Raw genomic sequence first — 16,902 nt, 5'->3', positions numbered from 1 at the left:
TTTTTTTTTTTTGACAGACAGACAGACACACTCACACAAAACCTTTCAACTCCTTTATTTTTCCCCTAAGTTCCAAATTATATGCAAACCTTCCTCATTTCAATTTGGGAACCCTAAAAGACCAGGAGAACGGTTAACAAGGGAGAGGGAAAAACTGAAACACTAAAGCAAAATTAACTGATGATATGACAAGAAACAGAGTTTGGAATCAAATCTTAAACCTAAAATTTACTAACTATTTATGAAATTAAGGTAATTAATTATATCCATCTTGCAGAATTATTTTAAGGAGATTTTGTATGTAAAGTCATTAACACACTGCCTGGAACACAAAGATACACAATAAATGGCAACAAGTTACCTATCATTACTAAACTATTAAAAGTATATCAAAGACTTTTATAAGTCTTTTATAATTGCTATAGAAGACTGCACATAATGGACTTTCTACTCAATGTTTTTTATGACAAATATAACAAGTTTCATGTTCCTTTTTTTAAGCAAATATATGTTTTGAAGAGTACTGTAAGAACCATGTTCTTTAAAACACTTGATATAAATTTGTGACACACTGAGAGGTATGGGAAAGCTTATGGTCACTGTACACATTTGTAACATGAATAAATGGATACAATCTCTATGGTGGTAAAAACAACATTACAAACATACATACTATTTGATATAGGAATTCCACTTCTAGAAATGTATCTTATGCATACATGCGCGTGAGTGAAATTACTTCCATATTACAAGCATGTGGTAAAATAAGAAATATAAATATAAACCCTCAGTATGTGTGCAGAATAGATTACAGGACTCCCATACCCCCAGGATACCAAAATTCACAAATGCTCAAGCCCCTCATATAAAATGGTGTAGTAGTTGTATAGAACCCATGCACATCCTCCTGTATATTTAAATCATCTCTAGATTGCTTGTAATACCTAATATAATGTGAATGCTATACAGATGTTACACTATATTGTTTAAAGAATAATGACAAGGAAAAAAAAGTCTGTACATGTTCAGCATAGGCAAAACCATGCAATATTTTTCCAAATACTTTTAATCCAAGGTTAGGTGAATTCACAACACAGAACCCACGGATACGGGGGACAACTGTCACAGAGCTCCTAGGCCCTTGAAATATCCTGAGTGCTGTCTTCACTCCTACTCATAATGTGTCTGTTTCACTCACAACACAGTTTATGCTAATCAAGTGACTTAGGGTGGGGCCCCTAAACAGTTTTGAAATGGGGCTGGTCATCAGAAAGAAAAAGTAATTTGAGGGTTGGAATTTCAGTACCAGCCACCGACCTCCAGAAAGGGGGAAGTGGGGTGGGTGAGAGATACTAAAGATTAAGAAGTATAACAACTCTTTAAAGAATGAGATTTGTTAAGCTTCCAGGTTGCTGAACACACTGAGGTGCTGAGATGGTGGTATGCCCAAAGAGGGCATGAAAGCACCATGTCCCTTCCCATATTCCTATGCCAATAGTAAGTAAACTATTTTCCTGAGTTTTATGAGCCATTTTATCAAATTATCTAACCTTAGGAGGAGGTCATGGGAACCCCCAATTTATAGACGTTCGGTCAGAAGTACAGACAGTCCAAAACTTGCAATCAGTGTCTGAAGAGGGGCAGGAAAGTACAGTCTTGCAGAACTGAGCCATTAAGTTGTGCAGTCAGTGCTAACTTCAGATATTCACTGTTAAAATTGAATTGTTGAACACTCAGTTGGTGTCTGGAGAATCAGAGAATTAACTACTGGTGTTGGAAAACGAACACTCAGTTGGTGTCTGGAGAATCAGAGAATTAACTACTGGTATTGGAAAACATCCCAGAAAGATTATTTACCTTAGCACTTTTGGAATAGCAAATGATTCAAGTAATGAAACTAGTTAATTTATTTATGGTACACGATGGTAATTATGGTATATCCATAAAACTGTATACTACAGAGCTAAAAAATGAATATAAAATATTTATGTGTAATCAAAACCCAGATCTCTAAGTTATGTTAAATTAAAAAACAAGAGAAAAACGTACAAGAAAGGGAGTAAGGTATGCTACAATTTCTTTAAAACAAGGATATAGGAGAGAAAATATATATATGTTTATATATATATAAAAAAATAATATATACCTCCACATTTTGGTGTAGAAAATTTCTGTGTGAGATATACATTATCAGAATATGCCTCAAATCTCTTGACAGATATACAAATTAATGACAATGGTCCTCCCCAAGAATGAAAAACGAGTAAACTGGGAAGCAAAGAAAGGGAGGAGATATTAATGCATACCCTTCTGTTCCATTTGTAAATTTTAAAATATATGAACATGTTTCTTATTCAAAAAAATAAAATGTAAATAAAAAACAACATCTTAAAATACAACAAAAAATACTGCTCTTGAGACAAATCCATTTTAACTTGCAAACAACTGACTTAGAAATAAATAGAAAGTTTTGTTGCCAACTATGGTAGAGAAACCATTACTAGACTTGCCTTCCTACCTTAAAAATAAAGTTTTTCAGTTAAGTATATGAATGAGCAACAGCAGTGAAGAGTTGTGATATATGAAAAAAGAAAAGACGAGTCCTAGGACTGTTCCAGCTTTCTGCCTTGAGGGACTTTCTTAAGACAGACTTAAGGACAGCACAGCAGTCTCACTAAGTTGCAGAGAAGGGAGGCATCTACATTCTGCAGGACAGAGTAACAGGAAGGAAGAGATGCAACAATGAGAAAGAACTCCAGAAATCCGTACAAGAGTTCATCTTTAGTCTTTGGCCAAAGACTAAAATGGATGAATGCATAAGGGGAGACTCCACAAAGATGGGCCAAAGAACAACTAGTAAGGAGCAGTTAGTTGACACTACTGGTTCTTGCAAGGTGTAGAAATCAAACACAGAAGAGAGACTTTGTTATTTAATAAAGGCCACTCCTTAGGAGTAGGAACAAACTAGTCCTAAACTAAAGCTATTTTAGAACTACCCTAACAAAGCTTTGAAACAAGCCTCAAAAGGGTCAAACTGATCCACAAGTTAACTAACTATCTAGCAAACAAAACTGAAATGGCTTTGTAAAAAAATCTAGTTAAACTATGGTACATCCACATAATTGAATTAAGAAATAGAAAGGTATAAACTACTGAGAAACACAACTTGTATAAAACTCAAGAAAATTATGCTGAGTGAAAAAGTCAGTCTCAAGATATTCACTACATGATACCATACGTGTAACATTTATGAAATAATGTAACCATTGAGATAAAGAACCAATTAATATTTGTTAAGTGTTAAGGTTGGGGGAGGGGACGAATGTGACTATAAAGGGATAACATGAGGGAGCCTGTGGTGACACTACAGTTGAGTACGTAGATTGTGGCAATAGATACACAAGGCTACACATGATAAAATTGCACAGAACTACACAGACACACAAACACACGTACATGTAAAACTGATAAAATCTGAATAAGTTCTTATGTACTGTATCAATATCAATTTTGTTTTTGATACTGTACTATAGTTGTATGAATTGCTAACACTGGGGAAGACTGGAGAAAGGATGCCAAAACTTCCCTGTACATTTCTTTGCAATCTACTGAGAATCCACAATTATTTTAAAATTAAAAGCTTTCTTTAAAAATTCAGGCACTAAATATTACAATCAAAATGTCAAATATTAATTTAAAAATCACTAAATATAAAAAGACAAGAAATGTGAATGAAGTAAGACAAAAATCAGTTTAAAAAATTAAGAGATAATGTAAATAGCAGACAAGGACTTTATTGTCTATATCCTGTAATCACTGGATTGGCTTAAGAGCAGATGAGACACTGTAAGATAGATTATTAGTGAACTTGAAGACAGGTAGCAGAAACTATTCAGTTTGATATACAGAGAAATAAAGAGTTTAAAAAGGCCGGGCTCGGTGGCTCAGGCCGAGGTGAGTGGATTGCCTGAGCCCGCAGGTTCGAGACCTGCCCAGGCAACTTGGCGAGACCTCGTCTCTACAATAAATTAAAAAATTAGCCAGGCGTGGTAGCACGCACCTGTAGTTCCGGCTACTTGAAAGGCTGAGGCGGAAGGATCGCCGGAGCCCAGCAAGTGGAGGCTGCAGAGGCCGGCAGCATGCCACTGCTCTACCGTCTGCGAAGGAGTGAGGCTCCAACTGAAAAAAAAAAAAAGAGTTTAAAAAGAAAAAAAAAGAGCCTCAGTAACCTATGAGGCAGTTAGAATAAGAGAGAAAGAGACCAAAAAAAGCTGATAAAATGATTACAATCTTCCAAATTGATAAAATCATAAACCCACAGATCTAAGAAATTCAACAAACACCAAGATATAGGCAAAGAAAAAAGAAAAACATCTAAGACACATCAAGTCACTGCTTAACACTAGGTTAAAAAAAATCATAAAAGCTACAAAGGAAAAAAAAGAAATTGATTACAAGCAAAAAGACAAAGAATGACTACTGATTATCACTAGAAATAATGCAAGCTAGAAGTTATTGGAATTTTAGTTTTTGTTTTTGAGTTAGAGTCTCACTCTATCACCCAGGCTGGAGTGCAGTGGCAAGATTACAACTCGTCACAGCCTCAAACTCCTGGGTGAAGGCAATCCTTCGACCTCGGCCTCCCAAGTAGCTGAGACTACAGGTGGATGCCACCATGACCAGCTAATTTTTTTATATTTTGTAGAGACAAGGTCTCACTACATTGCCTAGGCTGGTCTCAAACTCCTGGACTCAAGCAATCCTTTCCCCTCAGCCTCCCAAAGTGCTGGGATTACAAGCATGAACTACCGCACCCAGTCTGGAATTTTTTTAATGATGGGGAAAAAAAACATTGTCAACCTAAATTTTATACCCAATAAAAAGCTCATTCAAAAATAAACTGTCAATGAGAAGTGAAAGAGATGATATCACTGACAGTACATAGACATTAAAAGAGTAATAAAGAAATATTTATGTAATGAATATAAATGTAACTATTTAAATTAACAAATTTATTAAAAGATACAATATGAAAACTATTAGAAAGTATAGAAAATCTGAATAACTTCATACTTACTGAAGAAATTAAATTCATCATTTAAAACCTTCCCAGGCAGGGCTCAGTGGCTCATGCCTGCAATTCCAGCACTTTGGGAAGACAAGGTGGGAAAATAGCTTAAGGCCAGGAGTTCAAGATCAGCCTGGGCAATATACAAGAACCCGTTTCTACAAAAAAACATTTATTTTAATTAGCAGGGTATGGTGGCATACACTTATAATACCAGCTACTCAGAAGGCAGAAGTGGGAGCATCCCTTGGGCCAACAAGACCTAGGCTGCAGGGAGCTACAATCACGCCTGGGTGACAGAGTAAGCCCTTGTCTAGGAAAAAAACAAAAAACAAAGAAAAGAGAAGGGAAGAGTGCTCAACTCATTTTATGTAGCCCACATTACCTTGATCCCCAAACCAGACAAAGACATTACAAAAAACTGCAGACCAACATCTCTTATAAACATAAACAGAAAAATCCAACCAAACATTAGAAAATTGAACAAAGCAATATGTAAAAAGGAAAATAAGCCATGAGCAAGTGAAGTTTATTCCAGGAATGAGAGATTGGTTTAACATTCTGAAATCATCAATGCACTTTACCAATTTAAAGGGGAGAAAGGCCACATAATCATCTCATTAAGTGTATAAAAAGCACCTGAGAAATTTTAGCACTCACAATTAAAAATCTCAGCAAACTAGAAAGACAAAAGAACTTCCTTAACTAGATGAAATGCATCTACAAAACTCCAACTGATATCATATTTAAGAGTGAAAGACTGAACATTTCTTCCCCCAGACTGAGAATAAGGCAAAGATGTTCACACTTGCAACTTCTATTCAACGCTGTACTGAATGTTCCAGTTACTGCAGTAAGCCAAGAAAAATAAGACACCCAGCTTGAAAATAAATAAAACTGTCTTTATTTGCAGGTAATATGATTGTCTATGTAGAAAATCCAAAGAAATCTAATCAAAATCTACTAAAAAAAATAAGCCTAACAGTTACAGGATACAAGTCTAACATATAAAAATAAAATAGCATTTTATGTGCTACCCGCAAACAATTGAAAGATGAAGTTTAAAAAGTAATCTCATTTATAATCAAAAAATTTTTTGTCAGGGTCTCATTCTGTCTCCCAGGATGGAAGACAGTGGCACAATCACAGCTCATCACAGCATCAACCTCCTGGGCTTTGATGATTCTCCCACCTCAGTCTCCCGAGTAGCTGCGACTACAGATATGCACCACCACGCTCACGTAATTTTTTTTTTCATTTTTTGTATAAACAAGGTCTTGCTATGTTGCCTAGGTTGGTCTTAAATTCCTGACTCAAGCAATCCTCCCATCTCGGCCTCCCAAAGTGCTGGGATTACAGATCTGAGTCACTGTGCCTGGCCTACAAGTGTAATTTAAAAGTATTTAAATGTAACAAAAGATGTACAATGCCTCTACATGAAAACACTGCTGAAAGAATCTAAAGACCTAAATAAATAGAGAGATATATCATGTCCATGAATTTGAAGACTCAATAGTATCAGGATGTCAACTGTTCCCAAATTATCTACAGATTCAAAATAATCTCAATCTAAAGCCTAGCAGGTTTTACTGTAGAAACTGACATGGTAACTCTAAAATGTATACAGAAATGCAAAGGACTGAAAGAAGACCTGCATGGCCTAATTTCAGGACTTACTGTGCCAGTTATCCATGTATTGCCTGTGAGTTCCTAATCTACACTTTACTGCCTTCATAGATTCTGTAAACATTTCTTCTTTGCCAGCTAGTGTAAGAAGTTTTGTCAGTAGATGGCTCTGAAGTAGCACTGCAGAGGAAAAGTACTTTTCTTGCTGGTCCAGGGTACTTATGTTTCACCTGCCAGCAGCATATTAGTGGGACACTCTGTGGCACTCACCCTTTAGCAAAATCTGTTACCACTTTTGATTGGCAGTTCTCTGCCCACCACCAATGCTGACTTACCAACTGTGGAACGGTTCTGGTCCAGGGAAGAAGTTCTCTGATGAGCTGCCACATCCTTGCCAGTAATGTCTGGATTCCAACTTTAAGGATTTGGATCCCCATCCAAATTTATTCCTTTTTTGGTAAATCCCTCTCAGCTCTAGGATATTCTTTAGAATCGTTTTTCCTTCATTCTCTTTTAGCTGCTAATTGGCAGAAATAGTAACTTCTTTTTTCTGAGTTGGGGGTCTCACTCTGTTGCTCAGACTGAAGTACAGTGGCAAGATCATGGCTCATCACAGCCTCAAACTCCTGGACTCAAGTAATCATCCTGCCTCAGCCTCCCAAGCAGCTGGGACTATAGGAACATGCCACCGTGAGTGGCTCATTTTTTGTTTTTTTATTTTTTTGTAGAGATGAGGTCTCACTATGTTGCATAGGCTCTTCTTGAATTCCTGGGCTCAAGCAATCCTCCTGCCTCAGCCTCCCAATATTACAGGTATGAGCCACCACACCAGGCCAATGGTGACTCCTTATATTAAACTTTCATTCTTCAAATTACTGTGTAGTTTCTGTCTTCTAACTGTATTTTGCTTGGTACATGAACCATAAAGCTATAGTAATCAAAACAAACTGCTTAGAAATATACAGAGATCAATGAAACAAAGATATAGGAGTACAGAAATATATCTCAACACAGGGACTATAACAGAAAAACTAAATTGGATTCCAGGCTTACATGTAAAATTATAACTAAAAAACTGTAACTAGGAGAAAATTGTCATGGCCTGTCAACTGTCAACGATATCTTAAGAAACAAAAGCACAAACTATCAAAGAAAAAAGTTTTCATTAAAAGGTCCTCAGAAAAATTTAAAGCTTCTACTCATTGAGAAAAATGAGTAGTAAGAAAACAAAAAGGCAATAAAAGTCTGGGAGAGGACGAGTGTAATCCCAGCACTTTGGGAGGCTGAGAAAGGAGGATCATTTAAGGTCAGGAGTTCAAGACCAGTCTGGGTAACATTACCAAGACCCTATCCCTACAAAAATGTTAAAACTAGCTGGGCACAGTGGAGCGTGCCTGTAATCCCAGCTACTCAGGTGGCTATGGCAGAAGGATCGTTTGAGTCCAGGAGTTTGAGACCACAATAGGTTATGATCACGTCACTGTACTCCTGTATGGATGACAGGGCGAGACCCTGTCTCTTTAAAAAAAAAAAAAAAAAAAAAGGTATGGGAGAAAACATTTGCAATGTCTGTATCTGACAAAGGACTTACGTTCAGAAAATATAAAAACCTCTTACAACTCAATAATAAAACAATCATTCAAAAAAAGTCAAGAGTTTGAACAATTCTTTCCCAAAATAAGATATACAGGTAGCAAACAAGTATGTGGAAACCTATGTAAAATTATTAATCAACAGAGATGCAAATTAAAAACAGAATAAAATAACACTACACCGCTTGCTAGAATAACATCTCCAAATGTTGTTACCTGGAACTCACATATTGCTGATGGAAGTAAAAAATGATACAATCAGCTTGTAAAACTATTAAGTATTTTCTTATGAAGCTAAATATACTGACTCAGCAGTGGAAAACATAAAGCATATATGTATGTCCACACAGACAAGTGAACAGAAATGTCCATAGCAGCTTTATTTATAATAGCCAAAAACTGGAAATAACCTAAATGTCTAACAATAAGTAAAGAGAAATAAAGAATGTAGTTTATTCATAAACTGTCACACTACTCAGCAGTAAAGCCCAAACTGCTGAAAATACTATATGCCATTTTACATATAAAGACACAAAAGAATATACATAGTATAATTCCATTAGTATGTAACTTTTTAATTAATTCCATTAATACGTAACCTATCTATAATGACAGAAAGCAACCAGTAGTTGCCTAGGGCAGAGAGAGACTAAGAGTAAAAAGTAATGGCAAAATTTTTTTATATGATGGAAATGCTCTATATCTTGAATTTAATGATAGTTACTTAAGTATATACATTTGTAAGAACTCACACCTCAGACTACATACTTGAGTATGTTTTAATTAATGAAGAGTCAGTAGTATATACTTATTAGCTTCAAAATTGTGTTCATTTTTATCATTACCTATTTTCTCTTTAATTTCATGTCAATCTTAGCACCCTTTTATTTTCAGGCTGTATTCACTTTCCTCTTGCCAAAAACTGTTGCCCAAAAAATTCCTGGGGCTTCCCACATGCTGTGACAACTACTTTAGGCTAGAAAACCTATCCTTAGAGCCCCAGAAGGATAAAAAGAGAATTTAAGAACATATGAAGTAGGTCCCTTTCAACCCTGATATTGATTTCATAATAAGAAAATCATCTCATACTAACATAGGGAGCTGCCTAGAGACTACACAATGACATTATTCCAGAAAGAGAGCTCACAAAGGCCCAAGTCCCAATAGTTACATTACAGCACATTGAGCCCAGCCCCTACCAGACTGCATCCTGCCATGGAACCAAACTGCCCTGGTATCTCCACATGCCTGATGCCCCACAGACATCAGAGACTATTAAAACAACTATACACTAACAAACTGGAAAACCTAAAGGAAGTGGGTAAATTCCCAGACACATACAACGTACCAAGATTAAATCAGGAAGAAACAGAAAACCTGAAAGACCAATGACAAGTAATGAAACTGAGTCAGTAGTAAAAAGTCTGCCAAAAAAGAAAAGTCCAGGCCCTGATGGCTTCACTGTCTAATTCTATCAAATTTACAAAGAGGCACTAACACCAATTGTTCTCAAACTATTCCAAAAAAAAGAAAACTACAGGCCAACATTCCTATTGAACATAAACATAAAAATCCTCAACAAAATACCAGCAAACCAAATCCAACAGCATATCAAAAAGATAATGCAACATGATCAAGTGGGAATTATCCTAGGAAGGCAATGATGGTTCAACAAAACAAATAAATGTGATATTATCACCTCAACAAATGCAGAAAAAGCATTTAATAAAATTAAACATTATTTCATGATTAAGAAAAAACTCTCAACCAACTAGGCATAGAAGGAATATACTTCAACATAATAAAGGTTATTTATGGCAAACCCACAGTTAATATCATACTGAATGGAGAAAATGGAACAAGACAACTCCTATTCAACATAGTACTGGAATGAGAACAATCAGGCAAGAGAAAAAAATAAAAAGCATCCAAACTGGAAAAGCAGAAATCAAACTGTCCTTCTTTACAGACAACATGATCTTATAATATCTAGAAAAACCTAAAGATTCCACCAAAAAACTCTAAATTCTGATAAACTCAGTAACACTGCAGATTAAAAAATAAGCATACAAAAATCAGTAGTGTTTCTATACACTAATAACAAACTTGCTGGGAAGTAAATCAAAAAGGTAATCCTACTTAACGAAAGCTACAAAATAAATAAAATACCTGAGAATAAATTAAACCAAGCAGGTGAAAGAACTCTACAAAGGAAACAATAAAACACTGAAAAACTAAAAAGAACACAAAAAATGAAAAGACATCTTATGTTGTGAAAATGGCCATACTACCAAAAGCTATCTACAGATTCAATGCAATCCCTATCAAAATACCAATGCCATTTTTATAGAGATAGAAAAAGCAATCTTAAAATTTGCATGGAACCAAAAAAAAAAAGAGCCTGAATAGCCCAAGTAATCCTGAGTAAAAATAGCAATGCAGGAGACATCACAATACCTGACTTCAAAATATAATACAAGGCTACAGTAGCCAAAACAGTGTAGTATTGGTATAAAGACAGACACATAGACCAATGGAACAGAATAGAGAACTCGGAAATAAATCCACATATTTACAGCCAATTGATTTTCAACAAAGACCTCAAGAACATACACTGGAGAAAGGACACCCTCTTCAATAAATGCTGCTACAAAAATTAGATAATCATATGCAGAAAAATGAAACTAATCCCTTATCTCTCACATATGCAAAAATCAACTCAAGATGAATTAAAGATTTAAATGTAAGAACCAAGACTATAAAACTACTACAGAAAACACAGGAGAAAGATTTCAGAGTGTTACTAGTATATGCTTGCAGTCCCAGCTACTTGGGAGGCTGAGACAGAAGGATTGCCTAAGTCCAGGAGGTCAAGGCTGCAGTGAGCCATGATCATGCCACTGCACTTCTGGGTAACATAGTAAAACCCCAACTCAATCAATAGATCAATAAAAATAAAATTTTTAAAATTCACCTTCATACAAAACATGATTCCCAGTTATCAATCTAAATTAGGTTAAAACTATATGTAAAATTAGGCCAAATAATATATGCACAGAGTCAATTAGAAGTACAGATCACTTAAAAACTAAATCTAAGTCATATCCCCAAATTCTATTAATATTAAAATTAATTTGCATCTAAAATATACATGAACAGAAAAAGGAATGAGGGAGAGCTTAGAAGGCAGGTAAATAGTAGAAAGAAGCCGGGCTCGGTGGCTCAGCCTGTAATCCCGCGCCTTTGGGAGGCTGAGGTGAGTGAATTGCCTGAGCCCGCGGGTTTGAGACCCGCCTGGGCAGCGAGACCTCATCTCTACAATAAATCAAAAAATCAGCCGGGCGTGGTATCGCATGCCTGTAATTCCAGCTACTGGGAAGGCTGAGGCGGAAGGATCGCCGGAGCCCAGCAGGTCGAGGTTGCGGTGGCCGGGAGCGGCCATTGCACTGCAGTCTGAGCGATAGAGTGAGACTCCAACTCAAAAAAAAATAGTAGAAAGAAGCTAGACTGAATTAATTAAATAAACTTAAATAAATAATCAGAAGTTGGACATAATTTACTGCATTAACCAAACCACTGGATTCCAATTTTAATTCCACTATCATCTGTCTGATAGTTTAATCTTTATGCCATTTTAGTATTTTATAAAATGCAAATTCTTTGTAATATTCCTGTTACAAAACATATTACAAAATAATAATTAAAAAGTAGCTGACTGACAAACCACATACTACCTTATTAGTTTTTCAACAAGCCCTCAATAGAAAGCTATCTGAAAACGTAATCTGATTCCTGAATTGTTGAAACTTTGGCTCAAAGGTAAGAAAAACTACAGCAAACACTGTCTTTAAAAGTCACTGTATTCTAGAAAAACAGTCTGGTGTCCCTCAAAAAGTTAAACACAGAATTGCCATATGAGCCAACAATTTCACATATATATATATATTTTTTTTTAAAGCAGGATTTATTGAGAGGACAGAAAAGCTCCTACAGTGGGAAGGGACCCAAAGGGGTTGCCCCCATGTATATATTTAAAGAAACTGAAAGCAGGAACTCAAACAGATTACTTGCATATCAACATTCACAGCAACATTATTCATAGTAGCCAAAAAACAGAAACAACCCAAATGTCCATGAATGAACTTTTAAACTGTATATATACCTACAATAGAATATTGTTCAGTCCTAAAAAGTAATGAAATGCTGATACTTGCTACAACCTAGATGAACTCTGGCAACATTATGGTAAGTTAAATAGGTCAAACATAAGTCAGTGAAATAAGTCAGGCATTATGGTAAGTGAAGTAAGTCAGTCATAAATATTTTATGATTCCATTTATATGAGGTACCTAGTATTGGCAAATTCATTAAGACAGCTAGTAGAATGGTTGGTTGCCAGAAACTGAAGTAGGAGAGAATAATGGGGAAGTTACTGTTCAGTGGGTGCATAGCTTCTGTTTGGGATGATGTATAGTGGTGGTCACACAACACAGTGAATGTAGTTAATGCCACTGAATTGTACACTTTAAAATGGTGATTTTAATGTTATTTTACTGCAATAAAAATAAAGAATTTTTTTAAATCATTGCATTCCAAGAAGCTGAGGAATAAAATCAAACTGTGTCAAATTGTGTGGCTATCTTTCTTAATGGTAAAAGCCCAAAGAGGTTTGGTTGAGATGGTGGTACTGTGAAGATACTGATGAGATTATAATATTCCTCTTAAATTTATAAACTATAGGGGGCTGTGGTTTTCAGAGCACTTTTACATATATTATTATATCTCACCTTCACGGTAACAGTGAAAGGAGATATGAATATTTGAATCAGAGGGTACAACTCAAGATCACAAGACTAGAAATAGGACTAGAACTCTAGTACTTGGTTGCTGTATATTGCACTTTCTACTGTATCACAAATGTCTCTCAAGTATGTGATGAAAAAGTCAAGCTAACACATGATAAGTGCTATAGTAGTCTTAATACATTATCAGTCTCCACTAAGTCACCTTTTAAAATCTGAAAAAAATCTAAGACATAAAAATGAAAATACAACCTCATGTGACTTTGACAATAAATTGTGCTTTATAACACCAACATAAGAAAGTAGCTTTGATTATTAATGCTTTAGCCACTTTCAAGAAATATGGCTAAACTCTATCCCTTTTTACTATGTTTCTTTCAGCAAGTTTAGTTCTTTTATTATTATTACTATATATTATACTGTCATCAAAGATAAGCTTTAGATAAGGTGACTTCTAATATCTGCAGATGCTCATTTCCTCTTAACTTGTACCTTCTTCTTAATAAAGATGCTTGAGAGAGTCTCCATTCAAATTATTTTTAAAACAAGTTGCCAATACTAACATCAAATTTTACCATGAGTCAATTATCTAGTGTACTTCCATTAGTGTACTTTTTGAAACAGAAAAGTTCTATTTTCAAATTATCTTATAGAAGTCCACTATTAGCCGGGCTCGGTGGCTCAGCCTGTAATCCCGTGCCTTTGGGAGGCTGAGGTGAGTGGATTGCCTGAGCCCGCGGGTTCGAGACCCGCCTGGGCAGCGAGACCTCATCTCTACAATAAATCAAAAAATCAGCCGGGCGTGGTAGCGCTTGCCTGTAATTCCGGCTACCGGGAAGGCTGAGGCGGAAAGATCGCCGGAGGCCAGCAGGCGAGGCTGCGGTGGCCGGGAGCGGCCACTGCACTCCAGTCTGGGTGACCGAGTGAGACTCCAACTCAACCAAAAAAAAAAAAAAAAAAGTCCACTATTGAGAGGAGATGGGAGGAAGTGCATGGAAACAGGTCTGGAGAAGGGGGAAAGGAGAGTCAGCCAATGTACACACCGCTGGGCAGTACCTAAGGTATCATCCACAGAAATTCTAGGACTCTACAGTTTGAAAAACACTGTTCCTGGCTTAACTAATGGCCCTGAGATAGATAAATTACCTCAAATAAGCAAAAATACATAAACGCAAATCTATAAGAGTTCCTGATGAAGATAGAAGTGAAACTAAAACATGGGGTAAAATGAGTAACTTCATCCTGTGCACGAAGACAAATAGAACAACGTGAGTCTTCATATAAAGCAAAGCCAATGGGAAGAACTTGCCATAATGGCATAACTACAGACCACATGAATACTACACAATTATACATGATTACAGAATAAGTAAATTATTTATTAGAAAGAAAAAAGGGTTTCTAAAAATACTTTCCAAACTCATGCGACTATATAATTAAATCAAGCAAACTACTGTATATTAAAAAATATGCTGGATATAAAATGTACTATATATAAAATACTGAAATATTGACAGGAAATAAGAGGAAGACTTCCAGTCTTCAGTTATCTAAGGTAAATCTGATGTATAAAATAATAAGATCACCTAAAATTACTAATTTAACAAATCAGAGAAAGCTGACTTGACCAAGATTACACAAAATCAGAATATGAATCTGAATCAAGGTCTTCAGTTAGTCACCCAAAGACCTTTCCACCACACCAAACTATAGTTTCCTACTTAGGACATATAAGGGAGCTTCAGGCAAATTGCCAAACATCTTCCTGGTGAAAGATAAATACAAAGCATTATCAGCGAAATTATATCTAAGAAAAGAATGTGTCAGTGGAAAGGAATCTAAAAGAAGGGGAACAAATAAGTAAAACTAGCAATATACACCCATGTCTCAAAATGCCATCCAATATTAAGCTGGACAAAGTGACCTCTAAGCTCTCTCAAGATAAAGAATCTGAAAGAGACCGGGCTCGGTGGCTCAGCCTGTAATACCAGCACTTTGGGAGGCCGAGGCAAGAGAACCGCCTGAGCCTGCAGGTTCAAGAACCGCCTGGGCAACTTGGAGAGACCTCGTCTCTACAATAAATAAAAAAAAAATAGCTGGGTGTGGTAGCAAGCGCCTGTAGTTCCGGCTACTTAGAAAGCTGAGGCGGAAGGATCGCCAGAGCCCAGCAGTTTGAGGCTGTGGTGGCCGGGAGTGTGCCACTGTACTCCAGTCTAGGCGACAGAGTGAGACTCCAACTCAAAAGAAAAAAAAAAAAGAATATGAAAAATTCACTCAGTTTGACAGGCAAGAGAAGGCTATTTGAGAAACTAAAACATAAAAATATTTTGGAATTGATATATATGGACAGAACAATTTTATTATGGACAAGCAAAATGTTTATACTTTCACAAATTTAGGAAGAAATTAGCTAAACTAGACTTAAACGATAACTAGATCCTTGCAATCGATTACTGTAGAATTAGTAGAAATGGTTCTTAAAGATATTGGCCAAGGCCAGGCTCGGTGGCTCAGCCTGTAATCCCAGCATTTTGAGAGACTGAGGTGAGTGGATTGTCTGAGCCCGCAGGTTCGAGACCAGTCCAGGCAACTTGGCAAGATATCTCATCTCCACAATAAATCAAAATATTAGCCAGGCGTGGTAGCGCATGCCTGTAGTTCCAGCTAGTTGGAAGGCTGAGGCAAAAGGATGGTCAGAGCCCAGCAGGTCAACACTGGGAGTGGCCATGAACGTGCCACTGCACTCCAACCTGGGAGACAGAGTGAGACGCCAACTCAAAAAAATAAAAAAAAGATATTGGCCCATTATGCTCTTGTAACCAAAATGCCCCAAAATAAACTGGCTGTTGTTATACCTCATCAGAGACTCAAACAAAAAATGTTATTTCTTTATCCTTTTATATGGCTATGATACATCCAAATATGGATTACTCTGTATAATGAGATCTAGCAAGATCAAATAGAACTAGAAAAATTCAAAGAATAATATGGACTAATAATATTGGGAATTGAGCAAGAGGCAACAACAGACCACTCCCCTCCCTGAAACACTCTCTTCCCTGGCTTCTAGAATATCATGCTCTCAACTCTAGTTTCTGCATTCCCTTCCCCACCTAACCCTTAAAATGTTGGCATTTAGCAAAGTTTTCTCCTAAGGCCTCTTCATGAACCTCACAAAACACCTCCAAAACCAAACTTATGGTCACTACTTAAATTTATGGCTGTTCCAGGATTCCCTATCAGTTAATGGCCCCAGTAGCCACCGAGTTGCTCACACCAGAAAAGTCTAGTAGTCTTAACTACTCTTTATACCTCACTACATACCAACCAAATCCAACTATTTTTCTTTCAAAGTTTCTCTCTTATCCATTCATTCTCTTTCATCATCTCTAGGATCATCTTAATTCAAAACAATCTCCCATATGGACTAGTACAATTGCTTCCTGACTAGCCTCAGTGCATCTGGTCTTATTACCTTCTAAATTATTCTTTGTTTGCAACCAGACAATTTTTTTCAACTTCATTAAGTAACTTTCATAGCTAAGTAAAAAACTGTCACTATGACTTACGTAAACTCTCAAAGATGTGGCTAAAGCTTATACCTCTAGCCTCATTTAAAATCATTCTTCCTCACATTTTAAGCACCAGTCCTACTGAAATTCCTTCAATTTCATGAACATGCCACTTTTCATTTCAGTATTTTTGCACATGCTATTTCCTGTCTAGAACATATTTCCTCCCCTTCTTTGCCTAACCAAACCTTTTCCAGTCGTCTTTTCAGAATCATTTTAAATGTCACTTCCTAAGAGTGGCA

The sequence above is a fragment of the Carlito syrichta genome, unplaced genomic scaffold, assembly GCF_000164805.1.
Source record: "Carlito syrichta isolate Samal-C Ts95f unplaced genomic scaffold, Tarsius_syrichta-2.0.1 Scaffold4872, whole genome shotgun sequence".
Taxonomy (NCBI): domain Eukaryota; kingdom Metazoa; phylum Chordata; class Mammalia; order Primates; family Tarsiidae; genus Carlito; species Carlito syrichta.
This window is presented reverse-complemented; position numbering follows the sequence as displayed.